This window comes from Pteropus medius, unplaced genomic scaffold, assembly GCF_902729225.1.
Source record: "Pteropus medius unplaced genomic scaffold, Ma_sr-lr_union100, whole genome shotgun sequence".
NCBI lineage: Eukaryota > Metazoa > Chordata > Mammalia > Chiroptera > Pteropodidae > Pteropus > Pteropus medius.
Genome location: NW_024354500.1, coordinates 14,363,116 through 14,372,065, shown reverse-complemented (window position 1 = coordinate 14,372,065; position 8,950 = coordinate 14,363,116). Strand labels below are relative to the sequence as shown.

At 39.6% G+C, this 8,950-nt stretch overlaps 1 pseudogene; it reads right to left on the bottom strand.

Annotated features, from left to right (window-relative positions):
* Positions 1 to 243: 243 nt before the first annotated feature.
* Positions 244 to 362, bottom strand: LOC120595122 (uncharacterized; annotated as a pseudogene).
* Between the last annotated feature and the right edge of the window lie 8,588 nt (positions 363 to 8,950).

The following is an 8,950-nucleotide window of genomic DNA, read 5'->3' as shown; positions in this document are numbered from 1 at the left end:
ATTGAACCCTAGCATCTCTCACTGTGATGGTGCACATGGGCTCAGTAAACCTTTATTAAAATTAATGAATGACTAAATTACTAGTAAGCCCACCACTGAAATAAAGCCACTGTTTACATTTTGCTTTCTTTCTTTCTAGTCTTTTATTTTATTTTATTTTAGGCGAGACAATCCTTGGTTGACTTCACAGATTACAAGGACCTTGTCAGCTTACAATCCCTTATTTTTTAATTTTTTTTTTTACACTTACAGCATCTGGTCTTCCTAGGTGGTCTCCCATCCAAGTACTAACTAGGCCCAACCCTGCTTAGCTTCCAGGATCAGATGGGATCGGGTTTGTTCAGGGTAGCATGGCCGTAGACTCTTTCTAGTCTTTTATGTATATTTGTAGTAGCTAGGAAAGTAGGAGCATTCAAGAGGAACAAACAAACCCTGGCATCTTAGTGGATCAAAAATATTTTTCTGGATAAATGAAAATGCCAGTGTGGGCCATGTGGCTTTCAAAGGTAGCTTTCCTTCAAGTTGTGACTCAGGGACCCAGGATGCTTCCATCTTGTGGCACTGTCACTTCAACACATGATTTCCAAGGTTGCTGCCAAAGAGAAAGTGAAAGATGGAAGAAGAAGTTCCACTTTCAATTATCTTAGTAAAGAAATAACACACTTCTTCCCGATCTGTTATCTTGGCCTGATTGGCCATCTGGCCTCCACCTAACTGTCAGGGCAGTTGAAAATGTAGTCATTCCATGCTGAACATTCTAAGAGTGAATATACCTCTGCAACGTAATTTCTGTACAGTAGTCAATCATATGACTGTGTAATAATTATTTTAATCAATTCTTTATTGTTAAACATTATGGTAATTTTTAATTTTTGCATATTATAAATATGATGTGATTTAAGGGGGGAAACCCCCAACAATCTGTGCACATTAATGGTTATTTCAGGATAAATTGCTAGAAATAAATTACCTTTCCAAAAGAGGCTTTCTGATGTTTACAGTAGTAATAATCAACCAGGGGTGATTTAGCCACACTCCCTCAAGAACATTTGGAAATTAATAGAAACATTTTTGGTTGTCACAACTGGGGTGAAGGGGGTCTACTCATCTAGTGAGCAGAGGCCAGAGATGCTGCTAAACATCCTACAATGCACAGGAGAGTGCCCCCATGATAAATAATTATCCAGCCCCAACTGGCAATATGGCCAAGGTTGAGAAACCTTGTTTTAAACAGCAAACATGTCCCCATGTGAAATACATAAGTCTTTGTGTGGTACCTCGTCATAGTGGTAACTGTTAACATTCTCATGGCACTTCACACTTTACAAAGGGATTTCATACATTTCATTTCATTTCTTTCTTTACCAAAGCCTTGAAGGTAGGCCAGAGAAAATAGTCGCCTGTTAACACTACTTTGGCCTGAGAATCCTAAGGATCAGAGAGGTTAAGGAATTTCTCTGTGCTCCCATGTGTACTGAGATCTAAAGCAGTTCTCTGACTCTGACTTGGGTATGTTTCCCACAATGCCTAGCAGCTTCCCCGAGCCAGTAGTCCGTTAGGTCCTTCCCTGAGCACATAGGTGAGGTGAGGGTGACCTTGCTTAGAGAGAGAGAAACCCTTCACCCCTAGGTTCAGAGTCAGAGTGGGAAGGGAACCAAAGGAAAGAAAAAAGGAATAGAGGCAAGAGAAGAAAATTTGCCCTATTTTAAAATATTTCCTAGGGACAGTTGTCTCCTTAGAAACTGGTTTCAGGGAATATCGAGAATTCCAGAAGATTGTATTTTCTTAAAAACCAAGGAGAAGGAAGAAAGAGGTCAAGGTGTGTTTGAAACAGGCACCCTCAATGTGAAAACTGGTTAGCAGATAAACATCAATCTAGAGTTTCCCAGACTGTTGACAGGCCCTGCTGATTTTAAGGGGAGGTAGCTGAGACTCGGGCGTTGGGGTGGAAGCAGAGCAAAAAGGAAGGTTGAGTGGTTCTGGCCGCTAGTCCATTAGTGGCACCTGGAACTCATTTACAATTACTTCCTAAAACCATATCCAGTTGAACAAAAGCTTCTTTCATCATTTGGATTAGAAATGAATGCTCAAGTAATCCTTTATGCCCTTTGCAATTTTGTTCAACATGTTGATTGGGTCCCTCTGAACTTGCTAACAGTAAAAATAAAAAACCAATCATCTCACAGCCTTGAAATTGAATTTCGTCTTAACCTAAATGAAACCCAACCAAACGTGCCTTTTGTGAATGCCCGCTTATTGTTTAAATCTCATGGGAGAAATTATATTTCAGTATTCATATTTCGTACAAATGGATTAGACTTATTATTCTTATTTTTATTGTTTCATTTAATTATTAAATTTTAAGACTATAATAGTATTTGCATATTTATTTTTACCTTTACCTTCTCTTTATGGCAAGTAATCTTTATTTTCCACACAAAGCAGAAATCTATTCTTTAAAAAATTATTTTTACAATAAAATTAAGTAAAACAGGGCCAATTTGAACAAAAGACATTTAATAATAGTGTAGATAGCACACAGAGGTGGTAAAAATTCCTGAAATTAAAGTTTGGAATGAATAGTGTCTGAGAATGATTTAGCCACTGTGGAAGCTCATTTTTAGGGTCCTCGAAGCTAGTGCTACTTTCATGGTCAAGGTGACAGAGACCACTTCATCTTACTTGGGCTCTGAAACTCTGTGCCCAGCTGCCCACATCATGCTGATGTCCTCCTCATCCCACTAGGGCTCTGACGCCCTGAGGTGGACTGCTGTTACTGCCATCCCTCCACTGAAGATACGTTTGTCGCCTGCTGTAGCCTAACACTCTGTTTCTGATCACCATCTTGTATGGATCCACTCCTTACCCTGCTCAGGCTACCCTAGCTCCCTCAACCCCACCCCAATACACTGAGGCCTACTTTACTCAGCCTTACCTAATGATATGCAAATTTTTAACTTTGAAGGGTTTTGCCAAATTGCCATCCAGAGAGATTCCACCAATTTATATCCTGCCATCAATGTAAGAGCACCTGTTTCTCTGACACCTTCTGCAATGCAGTGCATTATCATACTTTTAGATCTTTGCTAATTTGAGAAACAAAAAGTTTTTCTTATTTAGCTTAAACTGTGTTTGAAGAAAAATAAAGTACTTCTACAAAACAATTAGAACTCACATTCTCATTAAAATCCAAAAGTATGATTCCATTAGCGCTCTTAATTTTTAATAGTAAACACCAAACTTTGTGAAAGAACGAAATTTCTTCGCTTATATAATAGCATATTTTCTTCTGTTTAATAACCAAATTTAGTTCCAGAAGCATATTGTTGGTCCCAGATATAATTGAAAGAAATAGCAAATTTTAATTTCTAATGGGACAAGAAAAATAACACATGAACAGTCTGTTTTGACTAGAGCAGTTGTCAAATCAATAATTAATGTTTGTATTTATGTCACTTTATCTAAAAAAAAAGAAAGATTGAATTTAGAAAGAAAAAAAGCACTGCCACATGATAATAATGGAAGAGCTAGCTCCTATGATCTTATGTCCTAAGGTTTTGGAGAAAGTCAGAGTGCCACAATGTGCCCTTGATCTCAGAGCAGCTTCCAGCCTATATTTCATGATAACCAGTGGTGGTCTTTACAGAGCATTAACTGTTCATTAGAAGCAGCATCATTCACAGTGAAGCCCTTGCTACATGAGGCACCTAATGGGACCTCTGTTCCATTTGCACTTACCCAGTAAGTGGTACTAAAACATCTATTTATATTTCCCTGAAGATGGCTCTCCTGGCTGGATCAGAGCAGTCTGATGCAATTACCAGATCATTATTCCTCTTTAAGGGTGTGGTAGAGGTAGGCATGTGAATTGTAAGAACCTCTAGAAATAAAATGTAATATATTCCAAGGAACCCTGCCACTTATATTGAAAAGTAACAGAATTTTAAAAAGAAAATCTTAAGGATAGCTTAAGTTTTGTAAAATTTCCTAGATTTCACCAGATAACCAGAAATCGTCCAAGCCTGTGAATCTGGGGAAGAAAGAGGGCATTTTCCAGGCCCAATTCTGCATCTCAGACTCACTGTGTGTGTGACAGAAGATATTCTGGAATTTTATAAAAATTCTCTTGGCCCGCTTCATGGGAAGAGGGCATTCAAAAGGTTAAATTAATGTCAGCTACACTGATGAGACAGAACCATTATCATAGCAACACCTCATTTACCCAGCATTATTGGGTAGAACAAGGTTTTCTATATGAATAATTTTCAAGATAACAGAGCATTTAAGATAACGAATGTAATTTTATTTTAAATATATTTGCTAATATTTTTTCTAATGTCATATTCCAAGGAATTCTAGAGCTAGAAAGTAGTGTAAAGGTTATCCAGTTTAAAATTCTCATTTTTTAAGCGAGAAAACTAAGGCAGAGTGAGGTCAAGAAATATATCCAAGGTCCTATGGTATCATGTCTGGAGCAAACTGAGATAGGAAGGTCACTACTAGCCATCATAAAGTAGGTTATAGCTTCATCCACCATGATGCAAGAAGTAGGGTTACAGGGGTCACTGAGATTAGTTATGGGAGAGGCCAGTAGTTGGCACAATCAAGATTCAAGGAAGTGAGGTAGAGATAGTGTTGGAAGACAGCATCATTTATTGGGAGAATTTCTGTTCATCTTTTAAATTTCTGTTTAAATGTCACCTCCCTGTGAAACATTTCCGGGCATTTCTTCCTTGTCTAAGAAAAAGTAGTTGTCCCACAGGTATATTCTCTTAGCCCTTTATTCAAGGTCTATCCTAGCGCATATCATTTTGTATCATAAATGTGTGGCCTAAAGGAAAAAGCATTGTTGAATTCAATATGTGTGCCCTCAGTACACTCAGCATTGTCTGACATGTGGTAGATGCAAAAGATATATTAGTTGAGTAATTTAATAAATATGAGTGAATGATAAACAAATGAAAAATAAGCATAAACTGTGTCCTGATTTAGGTCAGGTTATGAACAACAGTTATTGGCCAAGGATGAAGAGGCCTTCAGGTTGGCCTCTTCCCTTTGGATCCCAGGCTCCTGAGCTTTTCGAGGGGCTTTTGATTCTGGTTCACCTCTTACTCTCAGCTCAAACTCCCAGACAACTAAGATTATTAAATCACTAATCATAATACTTAGGACAAGTAGCAACTGGATTCATTGATTCCTTAAAAAAAAAAATTATTGATTCCTTAATTTTTTTCACCAAATATTTATTGAGGGTCTGCCCTGTGCCTGGTGCTGTCATAGATTCTGTGAATTCAACAAAGTTCTCACTCTTGTGTCTTTTACATTCTAGTGGGGACAAGACAATAGATATGTGGGTATATAATAAACTGTAAGGTTGTGATGAGAATGGTGAAGACAAATAAAGCAAGTTAAGGGGCTTGAGAGAAAGGGAGGGAGCAACATTTTAGAGAGCACAGTCAAGGAAAAATATTTCTCAGAGGAGGCGACTCCTGAGGAGAAACTTGTTTTGCCTCTTATATGTCAAACCTGCAGCTTCTAAGATTCCAGGCTGATTTGGTCTATAAGTTATCTTCTGGATCCCCCGAGTCCTCTTTTCCACAGTCATTTTATTGCTTGACCCAGCCCATTTTTAATGTAGTGGTGATGGCCTAGGCTGTCAGGGCCTGAAAGCCATCTCTTTTCCTAAATGTCTTCCATCAGGTATGACAGTTCCCTCTATACAACAGATATTTATGAGAGCTCATCACATACCAGGAATTTGCCAGCCCTTTGAAATGCAGACAGAGCTGAGTCAGATTTGGCTGCAGCCCTCAGTGAACTTACAGGTTAGTGGGGATAGTAAATATGTAAATAAATAAGTGCAAAAAAAGTGTGACAGGTGCCTTGAGAGCTAGAGGTCCATGGGGACAAAACCCAAAGCAGCTCCTAAATCTGGAGATGCAGATAAGCATTTAGAGGAGGTGATACTGAACTAAGCCGTGAATGAGAAATAGGTATTTTCCAGGCCGACAATGGCATAATCAAAATAGAGGTAACAGCAAGGGTGAAATTACATGCTCAGAGTGGAAGTCCTGTTTGGACCTCAGATCTTTTGGTTTGAATCATTCACAGGCTGTGTGGTAGAGTAGAGGGACAGTAAGAGATGTTAGGGAAACTGATCAGGTAAGGGTCAGCTGCATGAAATGGGGACGAAGTGAAACAAGCAACTGGAAGACTTGCTGGTTGTCTGTTGCCAGAATCTTTGACTGGTTGATGAGGTTCTGGACCCGGACGTGGCAAGAGAATGAAACAAAAATTATCATTATTTAAGAATGTCAGTGCCAATGTAGGCATAATTGGATCTGAATCAACAAAATCCCTTGCAGAAGGCTTTGTCTTCTTTACGACTCTTCCTCATATCGCAGCTCCGAAAAGAATAGAATATCCGGGCTCCTGAGCTTCGGGTTACATGACTTTACTTGGAATTATTATTAACCAACAAACAACTTCCCATTCTACCTTATCCATTAGGCAATGAATTTTAAATTGAAAGAGAGGAGTTTCTGAGACCAGTTTCACATCTCTGCCGTAATTTCTTGCTTGTCAATTCGTATCGATTTCCAATACTTCAGAAAGAATGGCTACTAGGCAAAAACAAAATACAGGGACTCCTGTGATTCCCAGTAGGATTTTAGAGGAATGTTTTTCAGCGATACATAATGAACTAATTTTCTTTACTTACACAATGGATGGAAATGGGAATTTAAGATTCTAAGTATCGCTGTCCAATTCTCTGTCATCTGGCTCCCCAAACTCAACCCTGTCTGTATACTCCGCTGAAAGGCAGTTATATCTATGGTGAAAATTATTTTATATGTCAGAACAACAAAAAAGTACAATTTAAAAAACTGGAATTATTTCAGAAGCAATCAGCCCTTGAATGAATTTAGACTTGTCTGTGAGTTTTAAGCACCAATCAAATAATTCAATAAGGTAAATTAAGGAAGCCAGCAAATGTTAATCCATCTGTTTTATTGCCTATTTTGAAATTAAGTGTGTAAAAGCTCTTACAGGACATGTTAGTGCTCCTTCCTGAGGGAAGTCACATGACCTCTCTACCTCCCACAAATGCTCCTTTTTATATCAAAGATCCACTTGTTTGCTCTTAACAGCAAAGAGCACACTCCACCCTCCAAATGGCCACCCGCGCAAGCCCAGCATTTAATAAGGACTAAAAAACTGTATTAGCCAGTGATAATGCAAGGATCTTCATGAGGCTGATGGAATTGAATTGTGTCAGAAAAACCACCAGTGGGGTGTCGATTTCTTAGATTGAGTTAGAGGCTATATTACGGCCTCTTCCTATTTTGAAAAAAATCTGAAGCATTCCGATATTTCCTATGATGAAGTTTCCTAAATAGACCCTTAAAGAAAATGAAGCACTTACTAACTGCCATGTACCAGCCATCAGTCAAAGTTCTTCATCCAGCTCTTCACTGCTTAAGATCCACTCCACAAGCTACTGAAGGGCCTAACTCCCTCCCAGATGTCAGGGCAGAAGCTAGGATGGGATATTTGAAAGTCATCTGAGATGTGAGGGACATGCTCTCCATTTTCATTGCTCATCCTTCGGCATTTTTCTTTTAGGCATAAGGAAATGTGTCTGAAGTGTGGACCATCCTGTGCTGGCGCTGCCAACCGGAGGTGGCACCTGCCTGAGTGGGGAAGATGGGATGAGAACAGGAGCCTTCTTGCCACCCATTACCCCAGGAGTCTTCACATTTAATTGTGTATCAGAATCACTTGGAGGGCCCACTCCCAGAGTAGATCTAGTAGATTTGGGTTGGGCTTGAGAATTTTCATGTCTGACAAATTTCCAGGTGATGCTGATGCTGCTGGGACCACACTTGGAGAACCGCAGTCCTACAGCAGCCTTTCAGATCCAATCAAGAGGAGGCTCATGGCTAGATGTGTATAGCACCCTGGTTTCTGTTTCTCCATCCCCTTGGGCATCATTTTCTTTTCTAATTCTTCCTTCTCACTAGCTGATTTTCTCACCCTCCCCTACCCTAAACGCAGTCATTGTCATCTCTACATCTTGTCTTCTTCTTGCCCCTGTCGGAACACCCTCCCTTCTCTTTTCTGTCTCTTCATCTTGACTGCTCTAACCAGCTCCAGCCCTCATTTTACGTTCCTTTTCTTTATCTTCTGGTTTTTGTGGTCTGTGGCAATTCTCACTTGTTCTTAGACTGGCTCATGGGTTTTTCTCTCTTCAACTAAACTGTAAGCTTCTTGTGGACAGGGATTATTCACAGCTAAAGTTGTAACGATATTTAATGTACTGAATGTTTACTGTGTGTAAGGCATTGTGCTAAGCATTTTATTTATATTAACCCATGAGGTACTATTATTTTCCTCCTTTCACTAGTGAGTAGAGAGAGTGCATAACCTGTTTAAAGTACTTGGTGGGGCCAGGATTCCGGCCCTTGCCACCTCAACTACCCAGTTTGTTGTGAGGGGTCCCTAGGCACCTCATGAAAAGCATTTAGCATGGCACCTGGCACAGAGCCTTGTGAGCCCTCCATAAGTGGCAGTTGTGATCCCAGAAGACGGTGACAACTCCCAAGTGAATACTGAGAGAGATGAGCAGACACACAGCCTGACTTTTTTGGTGATTATTTTACTTCAATCAATGCCTTTTGCATTGTCCTGAGCACACAGAGATGATGCTTATAGATTAGGTATGCAGAGTTGCTTTACAAATAGCTCAGTTGCCTTTGCACTGCACAAGTCACCTTCTATTATTCTTTTCATGAATAATGGCCCATATTTGAATGGGCGGGATAGATTTGTGAGTCATCTCATGCTCACCAAACAATCTTTATGCTGTAAGATTTGCCACTCATTTGGCCCCTTAATAACCTTGGACTTAGCACATCAGGGCATGCAACATATACCAATTGCCAGATAT